The sequence below is a fragment of the Rattus norvegicus genome, chromosome 5, assembly GCF_036323735.1.
Source record: "Rattus norvegicus strain BN/NHsdMcwi chromosome 5, GRCr8, whole genome shotgun sequence".
In the NCBI taxonomy this organism is placed as follows: domain Eukaryota; kingdom Metazoa; phylum Chordata; class Mammalia; order Rodentia; family Muridae; genus Rattus; species Rattus norvegicus.
The window spans coordinates 35,662,375-35,683,817 of record NC_086023.1 but is presented as its reverse complement, the minus strand read 5'-3'; positions in this window follow the sequence as shown (position 1 = coordinate 35,683,817).

Here is a 21,443-nt window from a genome sequence, read left to right as displayed (position 1 = left end):
AGTATTTCTTATATACATTTCAAGTGTTATTCCCTTTCCCGGTTTCCGGACAAACATCCCCCTCCCCCCTCCCCTTCCTTACGGGTGTTCCCCTCCCAACCCTCCCCCCCATTGCCGCCCTCCCCCCATAGTCTAGTTCACTGGGGGGTTCAGTCTTAGCAGGACCCAGGGCTTCCCCTTCCACTGGTGCTCTTACTAGGATATTCATTGCTACCTATGGGGTCAGAGTCCAGGGTCAGTCCATGTATAGTCTTTAGGTAGTGGCTTAGTCCCTGGAAGCTCTGGTTGCTTGACATTGTTGTACTTTTGGGGTCTCGAGCCCCTTCAAGCTCTTCCAGTTCTTTCTCTGATTCCTTCAACGGGGGACCTATTCTCAGTTCAGTGGTTTGCTGCTGGCATTCGCCTCTGTATTTGCTGTATTCTGGCTGTGTCTCTCAGGAGCGATCTACATCCGGCTCCTGTCGGTCTGCACTTCTTTGCTTCATCCATCTTGTCTAATTGGGTGGCTGTATATGTATGGGCCACATGTGGGGCAGGCTCTGAATGGGTGTTCCTTAAGTCTCTGTTTTAATCTTTGCCTCTCCCTTCCCTGCCAAGGGTATTCTTTTTCCTCATTTAAAGAAGGAGTGAAGCATTCACATTTTGATCATCCGTCTTGAGTTTCGTTTGTTCTAGGGATCTAGGGTAATTCAAGCATTTGGGCTAATAGCCACTTATCAATGAGTGCATACCATGTATGTCTTTCTGTGATTGGGTTAGCTCACTCAGGATGATATTTTCCAGTTCCAAACATTTGCCTACGAATTTCATAAACTCGTTGTTTTTGATAGCTGAGTAATATTCCATTGTGTAGATGTACCACATTTTCTGTATCCATTCCTCTGTTGAAGGGGATCTGGGTTCTTTCCAGTTTCTGGCTATTATAAATAAGGCTGCGATGAACATAGTGGAGCACGTGTTTAATGCTCTTCTTCATAAATCCTTTGGCAGTTCTCTCTCTCTCTCTCCCTCTCTCTCTCTATCTCTTTCCCTCCCTCCCTCCTTTTCTTTCTTTCCTTTTTTAACTTTTAATTTTCTTATTCACTTTACATCCTGATCACTGCCCCAACCCTGTTACCTGTTTCCATAACTCTGCCCGTCCCTTCTCCCCTTCTCCTTCGAGCAGGTGGAGAACCCATGGGTACCCCTTGGCACTTCAAATCTCTGCAAGGTTAAGTGTTTCCTCTCCCACTGAGGCCAGGTAAGGTGTCCCAGCTAGAACAACATATCCCTTGTACAGGCAACAACTTTTTGGCACCACTTCATGGGAACCCCATGAAGACCAAGCTTCACCTCTGATACATATGTATGAGGAGGCCTAGGTCCGGCCCATGAATGTTCTTTGGTTGGTGATCCAGATTCCAAGAGTCCCAGTGGTCCAGCGAAGCTCACTATGTCGGCCTTCCTGGGGAGTTCCTATCCCCTTCTGGGTCTTCAATCCTTCCTCCTATTGTTACTTAAGAGTCTCCAAGCTCCGTTCACTCTTTGGCTGTGGGTATCTGCATCTGTCTGAGTCAGCTGCTGGGTGGATCTTCACAGAGGAAAACATGCTCCTAGCTACAGGCATAACATAGCATCAGGGATCAATATTTGTTTTTGGGATGGTCTCAGGTTGTTGGGTCAGTTATTGGTTGTCCATTCTTTCAGTCTCTGCTCCATCCTCCATGCCTCCGTGTCTTGTAGACAGGGTAATTTGGGGGTTTAGCGTTTTGTGGTTGGGTTGGCATCTCTGTCACTCCCCTGGGGTCCCTGGCTGGCAACAGGAGGTAGCTTCTTCAGGTTTCATATCCCCACCATTGTGAGTCACTGCAGTGGTCACACCCCGTCCATTCTCTGTTCTCACACTGAAGATGCAGCTCCAATTGCTCACCCCTGTCACTTGCAGATTTCTATCCCTTTTCATGGCCGTCTAGCTATCTCTCTTGTCCTTCTCCACACACTATATTGAACCCCTCTCCATTCATCCCCCCATTTCCCCTCCCTCTCTCTCCCTCCCTCTCTCTCCCTCCCTCCCTCCCTCCCTCCCTCCAAGATTCCTCACTCAATCTTCTTCTTGTTATTATTTTATTTCTTCTTCTAAGTGAGAGTCAAGCACCCTCGCTTGGGCCTTTTTTCCTTGTTTAGGTTCTTTGTGTCTGTCGAGTATAACAGGGTACCTGTATTCTCTGATTAACATCAACTTATAAGTGAGTACATGCCATGTTTCTCCTTTTCTGATTGGGTTACCTCACTCAGGATGATATCCTCAAGTTCTATTTGCCTGAAAAATTCATATTTTTGCATTTAATAGCTGAATAGTACTCCATCATAAAATTTTCTTTATTCATTCTTTAGTGGAAGGACATCTAGATTATTTCCATTTTTTTGGCTCTTACAAATAAAGCTACTATGAACATAGCTGAGCAAATGTATTTGTGGGATGTTAGAGCATCTTTTGGTTATCTTTTGGTTACCCAGGAGTGATTTAACTGTGTTTTGAGGTAGTATTATTTCCAGTTTTCTTAGAAACCCTTTGGCTAATTCTTAATACGGCTGATCTCTTTTCAGCTATAGTATTTTAAAATCATATAGAAACAGACACACAGTGAAGTTTATTAAACTTTCATTTTCATGATATTTTAATGTCATCTATGTTAATTGTATAAAGTTTTCACAATGTGTAGTGGTCACCTCTTTTCAGAGTAGAAAGTATTTATTGGTCATACCAGGCAGGACTTTTTGCTTTTTTCTACTTTTGTTTGTTTGTTTGTTTGTTTTTGATTTTTTTCAGATTCTCTCATGCTGATTTCTGCTGACGTCTCTGTTCATATTTCTTTTTATAGACAGATGCTATTTGAAGTTTAAACCATTGTCTGTAGGTATAATCTTGTATCTGGCTTATTTCTTCTTGTAAAGGTCCAAGTTTACTCAGATCAGGTTTCATGCTAATGAAATAGCTATAAACTATCAATTCTTTAAGCACATAATCTTTAAATTCAGTCACTTTTTAAGCTACTGGAGATTTATAGTTTCAACATATAAATACGTAGCTGCAAGCTAGATCCAGGGGCAAAAGTGACATCATGTGGTAGGCTTAGAGTTCCTAAATATGTACTCAAGCAAAAGGTTTCTCTTGATAGTCTTTTGTAGGTAGAAAAAAAATTTCCTCTATTACTGATTTTTAGGTAATTTTAGGAATAATACATGTTTACTTTGTTAGTAATTTTCTGTATCTATCCTGGTTTTTTTCACTATTATGCTGGTATAATGAAAATGAAAATAAAACAAATGCTTATAATCACAAGAAATAGACACAAATGGTAGAAAAAATCAACTTTAGATGAAAATAATTTGAGCCTATTGCATGATATCAATTATATTTTATATGTCTAAATGAAAGTGTTTACTAATGGAGATTTGGAAAGCAGGGGACAAATACCTATGAACAATGTCTTTCTACTATAAGCTGTATATTGTACGTGAAGAAAAACTCACTAATATGAAGACTAGAGTGTGTTTAGCTGAGGGGAAGATATAAATGAAGACCTAAGTTGACAAAATTAGATGATGACTCTGAAGCCAAGAAGATGGGTCTTAAATTGAGCCTACATTTGATAATTTAGGATATGTGTGGTAGGTATTAAAATGAAACTCTTAGAAATTTTCTCTTATCTCTAGGGCATGACCCTTTCTTGTTACTCTCTAATATCTTACTCTTTCCCATTTTACTCATTTAGACCATATAATTAATTCTTAGTAAAGTGATCTAGTCCCTTATGTAAGAAACTATTACCAAAATACATTTTCCCAAATGTTAGTATATTCTAAGTTGAGAAGGTGAACAACAAAGGTGCCTGGAACTAATTGTGGAGAAATTTTACCAAGCACGTTATTTAGAGAGAATGTTACATTAAGATTTTAGTTTTACTACATCATGAGCAAGATCTCTTTCAAAAAAGTAGAGTGTGAGTCACAGAAATAAATGCTTCCAAAAGTTTGAGTACAATATCCACCAACCAGACCCCCTAGAGAACCCAGGGATTAAACCACCAACCAAGAGTACACATTGAGGTACCCATACCTCCAGCCACAAATGTATCAGAGGATAGTATTGTCTGGCATCCATAGGAGGAGAAGCTCTTGGTCCTGTGAAGGCTTGTTTCTCCAGTGTAGAGGAATGCAGGGTGGTGAGGTGGGGGTGGGTAGGTGTGAGGGGGCTCATCCTTAAAAAAGCAGGGGGAGGGTGATGGAAGAGGGGGAAATTGGGAAAGGGGATAACATTTGAAATATAAATACATAAAGTATTCAATAAAAAAGAAAAAGTTGTCAAAGGTCATTGAATTTATTTTCTTTAGGAGGGTATGTTTTTGGTTTAATTATTTTTCTTTGTATAAATTCTAACACGTAACTTCTTATTCATTTTGAACTGAAACATAAGCATATTTCCTGATTTCTTCTCATTTCTCTTTCCAGTCTCTCACAGGTCCCCTTCTTTAAACTCCTGGTATGTTCCTTCGTATCTAAAACTGGTATTATCTTTTTCTTGGATAAAGCTGTTAAGTAGATTGATAAACTTGCCAGATTTGGTTTTGTTGTTTTGCACATGTGATTTCAGGGCTCACCATTTTATAACAGATAAACAATTTGGGAGTTTATTCCCTGGAGGGGCTAATTTTCTCTCTCTTAGCAGTTATTAATTGCCTATAGTACCTTTAGGTTGGGAATTCTTGAGATTTAACCTCTTGTTAATTAGCATGTTTATGGATTTTGCCATTGTCTGGTATTGTTTATACAGCCATATCTAGAAGAGATTGTTTTGTAACAGGCTTCATAGTATTATGACTCATATTTTTCCACTTCCTCTTCTGTTATATTTCCTGAGCCAAATAAGCATAATCTATTGATCTCTGCATTATGTCCAGTTGTAGTGTTTTCTTTTCTCTTCTTTCTTTCTTTCTATCCTTCTTTCTTTCTTTCTATCCTTCTTTCTTTCTTTCTATCCTTCTTTCTATCCTTCTTTCCTTCTTTCTTTCTTTATTTCTATCTTTCTTTCTTTCTTTCTTTCTTGATGGTTTCCATTGCTTTAAAAAGAGGTTTCTTTTATGAAGGGTTGTGGCTACACTTATCTGTGGATGTAAGGATATAATTGAAATCAAAGATAAATATTATTCTTTTCTAGCAATCTGATTATTGTAGACTCTTTAAGATCTATGATCTCTGTGGTCAGACGTTACATTTCTATGACCTTACTGAAAAATAAGGTGTGGGGCATCAACTGGGGAGGGGAAATGCAGGTCAACACAGAAGGAGAAATAAGAGACAGAGAGCATCAAGCTTGTTTGATAAAACTTCAAGGAATCGTATTATTTTATATTTATCCAAAATTATACAACACACACACACAGAGAGAGAGCCCTATGAAATATATTATCATCTCTGTTGTGTCTGGAGAACATTTTTCGGAAGTCATACTACTGGCTTTCATAATCGATCATCCTGCCTCCTTGTCCCTGAAGATTCTCTAATCCTTAAGTGGAAGAGTTTGATAATAACTCTTATAAAAAGCAACTTATTTCAGATCGAATCTTCCTAATATTCTCATTGTCTGAACATTGCCCAGTCCTTGGTCTCTATATTAATGGAAGCTTTTATAATGATGTTTAGAACCGATCTATGGGAATAGCAGGATATTATTTAGAGTCATCTTGTTGCTATGCTCACTTAGCAGAACAATAAGAGTAATTTTCATCCTAGGACCCATTGACCATGTAGTCTCAAATTCTTGGCCTTATAAACAGTACTGTACCTATGGTAATCTAGCTGATGAGTTTTAAGATTTGACATTTTAAACTTATAATAGAAACAAGTTCATATTAAAAATATCCAAAAAAGTACTGTTTGTATATTGTGGTGGTAAAATATCCATTGGAGCTTAACAACATATTTTAAAAAGGCAAAATTTAGAACTGCTATATATTCTGAAAAGAAAAATATAGTTTCCTAGTTCAAAAAGAATAGTGTTGGGTAATGTTTAAAACTAAAGATTTACCCAAGTCTTACTCTTTAGGAAGGAATAAAACATGCATGAGGGGAAAACATGCATGTACAAAAAAAGAAATAATTTAATTTTGGTAACTTTTGGAAACTAATGGTTTCATTAAAACCACTAAGAATTCAATCACAATGGTAATCTGTATTAAAATCTAGAATCCTATCTTCCATCCATAAATTAAAAAATACATTTAATTACTTATGCAGATCCAAAGGAACTGCCAATACAAATAAATAGTGTAATGTAAGAACGTGATTCCTATTATAACTGAATCCTACTCTCATGTGCAAAACACTCAGACTCCCTGGAGCCAAAATTTCAAATCCCCACAGGGCTGACTTGGGTCTTTATCTTTTCAAAGAAAGATTCAGAGAAGTAGCAGTTTCTGTGTCTGGAAGGCTGATGATTCTAAAAGCTTAAATGTTCTATAAATGTTTAATTTGCTTAAAGATGAATTGACAGCTATTTTTATTAAGCTTTGCACTGGTTTTAATGTTTCAATTTCTAAAGTAAAAGGCATTAGCACCTTGTAAACTCTGTCTAGAAGTTTCCCCTTTTGAGTCTCATGTCTTTATGAAGCAGAGTCCAATTTGTTAATTTGTTTTCTGAATAATTCCATGTGTATTGACAATGATTCTCATAAATTTCTTCATGTTTTAAAATTAACTTAGTAATTTCTTTTCATAATCTACATATAACCACTTACAGTCTGTTAATATAATGCTTAGCCGTCTGTGTGGTAACATTTGACAAACCCTAGCAAGCTTGATTCAAAGATGAAATCAGCTCTCTCAAGAGCTTCTTCAGCATTGGGGGTGTAACTGGGATTTTCCAGATCTAATCAGTGTTTTGATAGATTCAGAGTAAAGAATGATGCCTGATCTGTTTACACTGTCACACAGAGCATGTCTGACACTGCATGTGTGGGCTTTTGCAGTGTGGGTTACTTCTGTGACAGCAGATGCATATTCTAGAATTCAATTTGATACCAATGCTTTCAGTTTGGCATTTCTGTTAAGTATCATGAGCTCAGTTCTTAATCTCACAGGACTGACTCAGATCCAGAGGCCAATCTCATTTGATCCTTCTGTACTTTTGCTTATAAACTAGGGTTACCAGGGCTTCCACTTTGGTCTGATAATTTGCTATTATTACTTAGAGATGTAAGGAAATCCTTTACACATGTTTGCTGGTTTATTTTAAAATATTTTATCATGAATAGAAATAAATGAGTCAGTGTAATATCAGTGTACATAGCACAGATATGTAATTTCATAACAAAGGAGGCTATACTTCAAGACCTGTCTGGGAAGTTAATGAGACATACTGTGACTCTGTCATAGCACAGCCCAGAACAAAGAAATTTGGAATTGGAATTATAGTTCAGTGGTAGAGCACTTGTCTATTATATACAAGACCTTAAATTTAATTGACTGTAACACTAAAAATAAATAAACTCAAATATGCATATTAAGGGTCCCAAGAAGTTCCTGATTCTAGAGTATTGGGGTACACTATCTTCATAGTATGTAGCTTTATTTGTCAGCCTACCAAATAGAAGCTCAGCATTTGAAAATTTTCATAGAGATTAATTTCCTGTATTCCAGATACTCATTTCCTATAAGTAAGACTGAAAACCCTAATCTTCTACACATTGGGCTTTTTGGTGCTCAGCTTCATCCTAAGGCTCTTTTGGGAACTTAATCTTTTTTTTTAAATAATAAAACAGAGTTTAATTGTAAAATTTAAGTTTCTCTCTCAGTTCTTAACCATGATGTGTCAGCGCAATGTGGAAAGTCAAAGATGTTAAATCACTTTCACATTTGCCTTTTGCATCATCTACCAACAGACTAATAAAACTTATTCTGTTGTAACATTTCAAAGCTGTATACCATTTAATACCTTACAAACAATAAAGCTCCCTTTATCCTTGGAGTTGGAGGGATGGGTAGACTTGGCTAAGTAAGGTGCAGGTCAAAGCCATGAAGTTGGAGTGACAATGACATAGCTGGATTTGGGAGGGGAGCAGAAATGAAGTCTTTTAAGGTACACAATTTTTTTAAAGTGTTCTCTTCTATCCTTCATGGGCACTGAACACTTGTGGCAGACATTCATACATATATATATATATGTGTATGTATATATACATATATACATGTATAAATTCCCACACATATACATAAATATGATCAAAATAGCCATACACAAAAGCTATGTTTGTTTGTGTATATGTATTTATATATATTTGTACATGTATGTGTGTAAGTATACATGTATGTATATATACATACAATTTTGAAAATAAAGTAAACCAAGTAATGATCTATCTTTCAGTGAAGGTGACAATGCCATTACTGAGTTTGCAATACAAAATAGTTGGCCGTTGCTCAGAGCTACAGAAGAAAGGAAGAGGAAGGGCCAGGGAGTTACTCTAGTTATTACTCGGTACTTCTCCTATTAATATTTTAGTAGTGATTTTTTTAATTCTTTATAAGACCATATAATACTTTATATTCCATATATTAGTTTTGACGCTGCTGCTGTATGGTTTTATTTAAATATAAGATTAGGCACCTTGTGTGTAAACTCCAGAGTTTGCCAGACACAAAAATGACAAGACTGGAACGGAAATGTTGTTCTTAAAGAATCTTTTTCTGTAACTTCTCTCAAGCCAGGACTTGAACAGTTCAGTGAAATACATAATATGAACAAACAAATTTAGGTATTATAAGTCACATTAAAATTATAATTTCAGGACCCGCGGATCCCGGCCCGCAGCAGCTCTCTGCTCCCAGACCCGGTGAGAGAGAGACCCAACCGCCTGGTCAGGTGGGCACTCCTGAGGCTGCAGAGCGGAAGAGACCACCAACACTGCTCACGCCTGCCCACATCCCTGGCCCAAGAGGAAACTGGATAAGGCCTCTGGGCTCCCGTGGGGGAGGGCCCAGGAGCGGCAGGACACCAGCCTGAGACACCGCTGGAACCTGAAAGAAACAGACTGGATAAACAGTTCTTTGCACCCAAATCCCGTGAGAGGGAGAGCTAAACCTTCAGAGAGGCAGACAAGCCTGGGAAACCAGAAGAGACTGCTCCCTGCACACACATCTCTCGGACGCCAGAGGAAAAAGCCAAAGACCATCTGGAACCCTGGTGCACTGAAGCTCCCAGAAGGGGGGGCACAGGTCTTCCTGGTTGCTGCCGCTGCAGAGAGCCCCTGGGCAGCACCCCACGAGCGAACCTGAGCCTCGGGACCACAGGTAAGACCAAATTTTCTGCTGCAAGAAAGCTGCCTGGTGAACTCAAGACACAGGCCACAGGAACAGCTGAAGACCTGTAGAGAGGAAAAACTACACGCCAGAAAGCAGAACACACTGTCCCCATAACTGACTGAAAGAGAGGAAAACAGGTCTACAGCACTCCTGACACACAGGCTTATAGGACAGTCTAGCCACTGTCAGAAATAGCAGAACAAAGTAACACTAGAGATAATCTGATGGCGAGAGGCAAGCGCAGGAACCCAAGCAACAGAAACCAAGACTACATGCCATCATCGGAGCCCAATTCTCCCACCAAAACAAACATGGAATATCCAAACACACCAGAAAAGCAAGATCTAGTTTCAAAATCATATTTGATCATGATGCTGGAGGACTTCAAAAAAGACATGAACACACTTAGGGAAACACAGGAAAACATTAATGAACAAGTAGAAGCCTACAGAGAGGAATCGCAAAAATCCCTGAAAGAATTCCAGGAAAACACAATCAAACAGTTGAAGGAATTAAAAATGGAAATAGAAGCAATCAAGAAAGAACACATGGAAACAACCCTGGATATAGAAAACCAAAAGAAGAGACAAGGAGCTGTAGATACAAGCTTCACCAACAGAATACAAGAGATGGAAGAGAGAATCTCAGGAGCAGAAGATTCCATAGAAATCATTGACTCAACTGTCAAAGATAATGTAAAGCGGAAAAAGCTACTGGTCCAAAACATACAGGAAATCCAGGACTCAATGAGAAGATCAAACCTAAGGATAATAGGTATAGAAGAGAGTGAAGACTCCCAGCTCAAAGGACCAGTAAATATCTTCAACAAAATCATAGAAGAAAACTTCCCTAACCTAAAAAAAGAGATACCCATAGACATACAAGAAGCCTACAGAACTCCAAATAGATTGGACCAGAAAAGAAACACCTCCCGTCACATAATTGTCAAAACACCAAACGCACAAAATAAAGAAAGAATATTAAAAGCAGTAAGGGAAAAAGGTCAAGTAACATATAAAGGGAGACCTATCAGAATCACACCAGACTTCTCGCCAGAAACTATGAAGGCCAGAAGATCCTGGACTGATGTCATACAGACCCTAAGAGAACACAAATGCCAGCCCAGGTTACTGTATCCAGCAAAACTCTCAATTAACATTGATGGAGAAACCAAGATATTCCATGACAAAACCAAATTTACACAATATCTTTCTACAAATCCAGCACTACAAAGGATAATAAATGGTGAAGCCCAACATAAGGAAGCAAGCTATACCCTAGAAGAAGCAAGAAACTAATCGTCTTGGCAACAAAACAAAGAGAATGAAAGCACACAAACATAACCTCACATCCAAATATGAATATAAAGGGAAACAATAATCACTATTCCTTAATATCTCTCAATATCAATGGCCTCAACTCCCCAATAAAAAGACATAGATTAACAAACTGGATACGCAACGAGGACCCTGCATTCTGCTGCCTACAGGAAACACACCTCAGAGACAAAGACAGACACTACCTCAGAGTGAAAGGCTGGAAAACAACTTTCCAAGCAAATGGTCAGAAGAAGCATGCTGGAGTAGCCATTCTAATATCAAATAAAATCAATTTCCAACTAAAAGTCATCAAAAAAGATAAGGAAGGACACTTCATATTCATCAAAGGAAAAATCCACCAAGATGAACTCTCAATCCTAAATATCTATGCCCCAAATACAAGGGCACCTACATACGTAAAAGAAACCTTACTTAAGCTCAAAACACACATTGCACCTCACACAATAATAGTGGGAGATTTCAACACCCCATTCTCATCAATGGACAGATCATGGAAACAGAAATTAAACAGTGATGTCGACAGACTAAGAGAAGTCATGAGCCAAATGGACTTAACGGATATTCATAGAACATTCTATCCTAAAGCAAAAGGATATACCTTCTTCTCAGCTCCTCATGGTACTTTCTCCAAAATTGACCATATAATTGGTCAAAAAACCTGCCTCAACAGGTACAGAAAGATAGAAATAATCCCATGCGTGCTATCGGACCACCACGGCCTAAAACTGGTCTTCAATAACAATAAGGGAAGAATGCCCACATATACGTGGAAATTGAACAATGCTCTACTCAATGATAACCTGGTCAAGGAAGAAATAAAGAAAGAAATTAAAAACTTTTTAGAATTTAATGAAAATGAAGATACAACATACTCAAACTTATGGGACACAATGAAAGCTGTGCTAAGAGGAAAACTCATAGCGCTGAGTGCCTGCAGAAAGAAACAGGAAAGAGCATATGTCAGCAGCTTGACAGCACACCTAAAAGCTCTAGAACAAAAAGAAGCAAATACACCCAGGAGGAGTAGAAGGCAGGAAATAATCAAACTCAGAGCTGAAATCAACCAAGTAGAAACAAAAAGGACCATAGAAAGAATCAACAGAACCAAAAGTTGGTTCTTTGAGAAAATCAACAAGATAGATAAACCCTTAGCCAGACTAACGAGAGGACACAGAGAGTGCGTCCAAATTAACAAAATCAGAAATGAAAAGGGAGACATAACTACAGATTCAGAGGAAATTAAAAAAATCATCAGATCTTACTATAAAAACCTATATTCAACAAAATTTGAAAATCTTCAGGAAATGGACAATTTCCTAGACAGATACCAGGTATCGAAGTTAAATCAGGAACAGATAAACCAGTTAAACAACCCCATAACTCCTAAGGAAATAGAAGCAGTCATTAAAGGTCTCCCAACCAAAAAGAGCCCAGGTCCAAACGGGTTTAGTGCAGAATTCTATCAAACCTTCATAGAAGACCTCATCCCAATATTATCCAAACTATTCCACAAAATTGAAACAGATGGAGCCCTACCGAATTCCTTCTACGAAGCCACAATTACTCTTATACCTAAACCACACAAAGACACAACAAAGAAAGAGAACTTCAGACCAATTTCCCTTATGAATATCGACGCAAAAATACTCAATAAAATTCTGGCAAACCGAATCCAAGAGCACATCAAAACAATCATCCACCATGATCAAGTAGGCTTCATCCCAGGCATGCAGGAATGGATTAATATACGGAAAACCATCAACGTGATCCATTATATAAACAAACTGAAAGAACAGAACCACATGATCATTTCATTAGATGCTGAGAAAGCATTTGAAAAAATTCAACACCCCTTCATGATAAAAGTCCTGGAAAGAATAGGAATTCAAGGTCCATACCTAAACATAGTAAAAGCCATATACAGAAAACCAGTTGCTAACATTAAACTAAATGGAGAGAAACTTGAAGCAATCCCACTAAAATCAGGGACTAGACAAGGCTGCCCACTCTCTCCCTACTTATTCAATATAGTTCTTGAAGTTCTAGCCAGAGCAATCAGACAACAAAAGGAGATCAAAGGGATACAGATCGCAAAAGAAGAGGTCAAAATATCACTATTTGCAGATGACATGATAGTATATTTAAGTAATCCCAAAAGTTCCACCAGAGAACTACTAAAGCTGATAAACAACTTCAGCAAAGTGGCTGGGTATAAAATTAACTCAAATAAATCAGTTGCCTTCCTCTATACAAAAGAGAAACAAGCCGAGAAAGAAATTAGGGAAACGACACCCTTCATAATAGACACAAATAATATAAAGTACCTCGGTGTGACTTTAACCAAGCAAGTAAAAGATCTGTACAATAAGAACTTCAAGACACTGAGGAAAGAAATTGAAGAAGACCTCAGAAGATGGAAAGATCTCCCATGCTCACGGATTGGCAGGATTAATATAGTAAAATTGGCCATTTTACCAAAAGCAATCTACAGATTCAATGCAATCCCCATCAAAATACCAATCCAATTCTTCAAAGAATTAGACAGAACTATTTGCAAATTCATCTGGAATAACAAAAAACCCAGGATAGCTAAAGCTATCCTCAACAATAAAAGGACTTCAGGGGGAATCACTATCCCTGAACTCAAGCAGTATTACAGAGCAATAGTGATAAAAACTGCATGGTATTGGTACCGAGACAGACAGATAGACCAATGGAATAGAATTGAAGACCCAGAAATGAACCCACACACCTATGGTCAATTGATTTTTGACAAAGGAGCCAAAACCATCCAATGGAAAAAAGATAGCATTTTCAGCAAATGGTGCTGGTTCAACTGGAGGGCAACATGTAGAAGAATGCAGATCGATCCATGCTTATCACCCTGTACAAAGCTTAAGTCCAAGTGGATCAAGGACCTCCACATCAAACCAGACACACTCAAACTAATAGAAGAAAAACTAGGGAAGCATCTGGAACACATGGGCACTGGAAAAAATTTCCTGAACAAAACACCAATGGCTTATGCTCTAAGATCAAGAATCGACAAATGGGATCTCATAAAACTGCAAAGCTTCTGTAAGGCAAAGGACACTGTGGTTAGGACAAAACGGCAACCAACAGATTGGGAAAAGATCTTTACCAATCCTACAACAGATAGAGGCCTTATATCCAAAATATACAAAGAACTCAAGAAGTTAGACCACAGGGAAACAAATAACCCTATTAAAAAATGGGGTTCAGAGCTAAACAAAGAATTCACAGCTGAGGAATGCCGAATGGCTGAGAAACACCTAAAGAAATGTTCAACATCTTTAGTCATAAGGGAAATGCAAATCAAAACAACGCTGAGATTTCACCTCACACCAGTGCGATTGGCTAAGATCAAAAACTCAGGTGACAGCAGATTCTGGCGAGGATGTGGAGAAAGAGGAACACTCCTCCATTGTTGGTGGGATTGCAGACTGGTAAAACCATTCTGGAAGTCAGTCTGGAGGTTCCTCAGAAAATTGGACATTGAACTGCCTGAGGATCCAGCTATACCTCTCTTGGGCATATACCCAAAAGATGCCTCAACATATAAAAGAGACACGTGCTCTACTATGTTCATCGCAGCCTTATTTATAATAGCCAGAAAATGGAAAGAACCCAGATGCCCTTCAACAGAGGAATGGATACAGAAAATGTGGTACATCTACACAATGGAATATTACTCAGCTATCAAAAACAACGAGTTTATGAAATTCGTAGGCAAATGGTTGGAACTGGAAAATATCATCCTGAGTGAGCTAACCCAATCACAGAAAGACATACATGGTATGCACTCATTGATAAGTGGCTATTAGCCCAGATGCTTGAATTACCCTAGATCCCTAGAACAAACGAAACTCAAGACGGATGATCAAAATGTGAATGCTTCACTCCTTCTTTAAATGAGGAAAAAGAATACCCTTGGCAGGGAAGGGAGAGGCAAAGATTAAAACAGAGACTGAAGGAACACCCATTCAGAGCCTGTCCCACATTTGGCCCATACATATACAGCCACCCAATTAGACAAGATGGATGAACCAAAGAAGTGCAGACCGACAGGAGCCGGATGTAGATCGCTCCTGAGAGACACAGCCAGAATACAGCAAATACAGAGGCGAATACCAGCAGCAAACCACTGAACTGAGAATAGGACCCCCGTTGAAGGAATCAGAGAAAGAACTGGAAGAGCTTGAAGGGGCTCGAGACCCCAAAAGTACAACAATGTCAAGCAACCAGAGCTTCCAGGGACTAAGCCACTACCTAAAGACTATACATGGACTGACCCTGGACTCTGACCCCATAGGTAGCAATGAATATCCTAGTAAGAGCACCAGAAAGTAATCTCCTTGCATCAACCCCAAAAGAAGATAGCCACACAGATATAATTTCACATCCAACAACAAATATAACAGGGTGGAAGGGGAAGCCCTGGGTCCTGCTAAGACTGAACCCCCAGTGAACTAGTCTATGGGGGGAGGGCGGCAATGGGGGGAGGGTTGGGAGGGGAACACCCATAAGGAAGGGGAGGGGGGAGGGGGATGTTTGCCCGGAAACCGGGAAAGGGAATAACACTCGAAATGTATATAAGAAATATTCAAGTTAATAAAAAAAAATTTAAAAAAAAGTTATAATTTCACAGATATTTAAACTAAATCTGAGTTTTTCTATGTAACTGTATTACTGGTATGTAAAAGACACAATGGGGCAGATGTATATGTGAACTCCTGAAGACTATGGCATCCTGCACAGGCCTGCACAGGTCCATGTCGGATGGGAGCCATGCACTAAGAGGGTAAGCAGACACAGTTCCCATCTGTAACTCAGAAGCTATCTTGAATTCACAACTGCTCATAACAGAAAAATACTTCAGTGTCATTTCACTGGTTGTAGAAATCACATGTGCCCCATTGTGTCTGATATGAAGTTCCCTTAGTATCTTCCATTTCCATTGGCTCCCATAATCTCTGACCCTTTCTTTATAGAGTTCCATGAGTCCCAAAGAGGCCTGAAGGAGATAATCCATCTCAGATTGACTGTGTTTGCCCTCCTACTTTTGTTTCCAGTTTTCCCACACCTCTGCATACCACATAGCTGTACTCCCTTTTGGTATCTCATAAAGGTTTTAAGGGATGATAAATAATATAAAATATCACAATTTTCTCTTTATCCTAGAAATTTAATCAATAGTTCACTTAATTCTCCAACTTATCATTTCTTATATGCTACCGTCTTCTTTTGCAAAACACTTTAGTGAAGGGAAACCGACTTTACATTATCTGCTGGCTATTCATGCTTTCAGGTTAATACCTAATATGGCAGGGCCTTAGCTTCTCAGACAGATGTCAAGATGTCTCTCAATTCCTTACTAAAGCTATTCCAAAATGATCTCCTTCATTTAAAGAAGAATAGACGATCAATACAAAATACAGTGTGCATGGAGGTTTCCACATTGGTTTTGATATTTTGATAGTTATAAATTTTATTTAATACTGAACACCCTTAATCATCAACATCTATCTAAAATCTTTCTCTACTTTAAATGTATTTAAAGTACTTTTCCAAAAACGAGAGTGGTTTGATTAAATTTTGTTTAAACACAAAATTTTATATTATGTTTGAAAATACTTCCAACTGTGTTCTTTTTCATCCAAAATTGCTTTTTCTTTCTTAGGATCTTTTGTCATATATATATTAATGACCTACAATTCATATATAATTCATATATATACATTAATGACCTACAATTATACAAAACCATGTCAACATAACTAATCATTACAAAATGCAAATGAGATTAAAGATATAATTACCACATGATCTGTAAATCTGGCTGTATGGATATAGGTTATGAAGACAGGATTCTAAAGAGTTAGCTGCTGTCTTATGTTTGTTGTAGCCATGTCTCTAATAACCAGTGAGTGAAGAAAAGTTACTACATTTGTAGAATGAAATGTTATTTGGCCACAACAGACAATAAAGTCCTACCATTATAGACAGAACTAGAGGGTGTGCTATTTGTACAAAATTGGTCAAAATTATCTCATGGAAATAGTCAAGAGGTAATCTGAAGCATAAAGCAAAGGCTTTAAAATGTTGGGGGAAAAACAGGCAAGGTGGCATATGACTTTAATTACAGAGCTTGTAAGCAGAGGAGGGTAGACCCATGAGTGGTATATAAGATAAAACCCTATCTCAACAACAAAAACAAAACTAACAAACAAAAATACAAAGAAAGAAAGAAAGAAAGAAAGAAAGGAAAAAGGAAGAAAGAAAAAGAGAAAGAAAGAAAGAAAGAGAGAAAGAAAGAAAGAAAGAAAGAAAGAAAGAGAGAAAGAAGGAAAGGAGAAAGAAACAGAAACCTCAAGATATAATTAGGAAAAATAAAAATAAGTAAAAGTGTATAGCACAAATGATTACTGCTTTGTAATTTAGAAATATATTTGACATTATAAAAGGAAACTTTTTCAAAGGAAGAGAGAAGTCAGAACATTTAAAACACGGGAAAATGAAAATGATTAAGGAATATAATGCTAATTAGCTTTCCTTTATCATTATAAATTGGATTCATATATTGGATTATTATACTTCATCCACAAATATGTCAAATCAAAACAAAAAAACAAATTTGTTGAAAAAAAAGTCAAAATCAAATTAAGAAGATCATTAAAGACCTTTAGAAAAATGGCATTGATCCATTTTTCTAACTAAAATTAGCCTTATACTGAGTAAATCATGATTGTTTGGGATATTTATATAAGTCACCTTTATAATTCAACTCAGAGTAGACTTAATATCAATAGGCATACTTATTTTTCTTTTTATTGCTATAACCAAGGTCACCAACAGCTTGGAAATTAAAAGTCTTATTTCTCAGGATGACATTTTCTAGTGCAGCCGTTTGCCTATGGATTTCATTAATTCATTGTTTTTAATTGCGGAGTAGCAATCCATTGTGTAAACAAAAGCACACATGTTATAGACTCACTGATAACTGGATATTAGCCCCAAAGCTTGTTACCCAAGATATAATTCACAGACCACATGAAGCTCAAGAAGAAGGATGACCAAAGTGCAGATGCTTCAGTCCTTCTTAGAAGAGGGAACAAAAATATTTATAAGAAGAAATACAGAGACAAAATTTGGGGCAGAGACTGAAGGGAAGACCATCCAGAGACTGCCCCACTTGGGCATCCAACCCATATACATACAACCACCAAACCCTGACAATAGTGCTGATGCCAAGAAATGCATGCTGACAGGAGCCTGATATAGTTGTCTCTTGTGAGGCTCTGCAAGAGTACGACAAATAACGAGGCAGATGTGGTGGGAAGGGATGTGTGAATGGGTGTGGGTAACACCTTCATAGAAGAAGGAGGAGGGGGTATGAGATAGGGGGTTTAATGAACCAGAAACCGGAAAAATGAATAGCATTTGAAATGTAAATAAAAATATCCAATAAAAAAAGTTTTATTTATGTTTTCTGTTTGTAGTCTATTGTAAAAGAAAGTTGGTGCAGAAAGTCAAGGTGAGAATTGAAAGCAGGAGCTGGGGCAGAGACCCTGGAGAATCTCAGAATATAGACTGGCCCCTGTGTCTTGCCCAGATTGTTTCCTTGAACAACTTGAAAACATCACTTTTGATGGTAGCACCCACATTTTGTTGAGCCCCTCATATCAACCATTAACTAAGAAAATAGACACCTTTCATATTCCTAATTAACTCTATAGGTGTTAAGTGGGAAAAAAAATTGACCAGAATAAGATACAACTTCTATAAATGACTAATGATAAATTCTCAATTAAGTTGTACATAAGTCAAAATTAGATTTAAGTAATATAAATTATCTTGTTATTACAATAATAAATGTTAACAAACCCAAATATTATTGTATTTATTCAAAAATCATTTTGGCGTATTTCTAAGAATAGATTATTTCAAATGCTTATCTCAAGGATATTACTAATCCAAGATTAACCTGGAAGAATTGTCCAATAGTAAATGGTAGATTCTATTTTTCTTAAGACAAAGCCATATAGCTGAAATCTGAGGTTTATACATAAAAAATAAAATGAAATAGCAGTTTATCAAATGTATGCCTAAATGAGATAATTTAGCCTATATCCCTTTGCCTCAGAAAATAGCTTGGGATTTATGATAATATGCTACTAAGCCAATAATAGCAACCCTTTGTCTTCAGTGTTCTTGCAGTGGGCTCTACCTGTATCATCAACACAATACTCCAGTAGAAATCCAATATTAATTTTTTGATTCCATAAAGATTGATTATTCGAGGTTTTTATTTTTACTAGTAATAAATTAATAGCATCATATTATGCACCCAGACCTCCTTTGGTGTGCCATCAAACAAAAAAAAAAAAAACAAAAACAAAAACAAAGAATAGTTGAACAGGTAAGCTACCATTCTCTAATTTGGTTGTTGTTGTTGTTGTGTAAGTTATATGCATATCTCTTTATCCTTAGGAAATTTTACATGCAAATAAAAGGACATGATCTATAAATTTCATTTTATTTTTTGTTGAATAAGTAAGTTTAAACATATGCTACTCAAACCAATGTCCCTTGCATCATCTCAAGTTCAAGTTGATGTACCACTTAGCAATTAAGAGTGTGAAGTAATGGTTTACATTTGTGTGTCTGTGAACAGGACAGTCTGTCTCTATTTTTTGTCAGTTTAACTTGATCTGAGCTTAGGAGAGATTGACGTGTCGTACAATAGCTTAAGGGTGTATAGATGGGATTTTCTAATACATGAGTACAGAAATAACCTATCTTTGAGGCCAGTTCAGAGACAGGGATATCCAATGTGAAGAAGGATAGCCTTTATGATCTGTTCAGGATAGCAGAAATAATAGCCGCAAAGCTGCATAAATGAAATTACAGAAAACAAATGAAATGTAACTGAGGAAGATAATCATGTATGGGAGTTGGCACAGCCTTTAAATAAGAGGAAAAAAAATCTAGAAATAGAATTATTACATCCAATATCCTGTTTATAATTAATGTTCTATATTAAAGTGGTTTATAAAAACCTAACACGTTTTAGTAGAGGCGGTGATTAAAACTGCACTAAAGTAGAGAGAGGGAATGCAATTAAGAGAAAAAGCAAATGAGATGTTTGAAACTTCTCTCTATTACAAATCATGAAAATAAGACAGCAAGTGTGGTGTTTGAATGAGACTGGCTCCGGGCTCCACAGTTCTGGCTGGTAAATTGAGAAGGATTAGATTTACAGCGGGTCTCAGTCTATAGTTTGAGACCCCTTTGAATGGCCCTTCCACAGGGGTTGCCTAAGACCGTCAGAAAACATAGATATTTGTATTTATGTTTCCTTTTTTATTGGATACTTTTTATTTACATTTCAAATATTATTCCCATTCCCAGTTTCCCATCGATAAGCCCCCTATTGGTGGAGCATGTGCCCTTATGGCATGGTGGGGCATCTTTTGGGTATATGCCTAAGAGTGATATGGCTGGGTCTTCAGGTAGAACTATTTCCAACTTTCTAAGGAAACTCCAGATTGATTTCCAGAGTGATTCCCCTTTGTCCACATCCTCACCAGCAAATTACCTGAGTTTTTGATCTTCGCCATTCTGATTGGTGTAAGGTGAAACCTAAGGGTTGTTTTAATTTGTATTTCCCTGATCACTGAGGACTTCGAACATTTAAGTGCTTCTCAGACATCAAAGACTCCTCTGTTGTAAGTTCCTGTTTAATAATATTCCAATTTATTTTGAAAAATTTTTGGGGGGGTAAGCTTCTTGGGTTCTTTATATATTTTGGATATTAGCCCTCTATCAGATGTGGGGTTAGTAAAGAATTTTTTAGAATCTGTAGATTGCTGGTTTGTCCTGTAGACTTATTTCCTGTGACTGACAGAAGCTTTCCAGTTTCATGATGTCCCATTTATCAATTGTTGATCTTAGAGTGTGAACTACTGGGGTTCTGTTTAGAAAATTTTTTACTTGTGACAATGATTAAGACTCTCTCCTACTTCCTCTTCTACTAGATTAAATGCATCTGGTTTTATGTTGAGGTCCTTGATTCACATGGACTTGAGCTTTGTGCATGGTGACATCTAATTTCATTTTTCTACATACAGACTGCTGATTAGACCACTACAGTTTATTGAAGAGGTTTTCTTTTTTCCACTGTATATTTTTGGCTTCTTTGGCAAAGATCAATTGTGCCTAAGTGCATGGTTTTATTTCTTGGTCTTGAATTCTATTCCATTGATTAACCTGTCTGTCTCTGCACCAAATCCATGCTGTTTTATTTATCACTACTGCTCTGCAGTAGAGCTTGAGGTCAGGGATGGTGGTTTCCCCAGAAGTTCCTTTACTGTTAAGAATTGTTTTCACTAATGTACCACCCCAACCTGGGCCTTGACACTGTTATTGATGCTTACAGTGCTTGCAGACAGGAGCCTAGCATGGCTGCACTCTGAAGGTCCAACAAGCATCTGAAAGAGTCAGATACAGATGCTAGCACTCAACCAATGAACAGAAGCTGAGAACCCTGTGGTTAAATTAGGGAAAAGCTAGAAGAAGCTGAGGAGGAGGGGGCCCCATGGGAAGACCAACAGTCTCAACTGACCTGGATCCCTGAGATCTTTCAGACATTGAGTCACCAACCAGACAGCATATACCAGCTAATATGAGGCCCCTGACACATATAGAGCAGAGAACTGCCTGGTCTTGCCTCAGTGGGAGAAA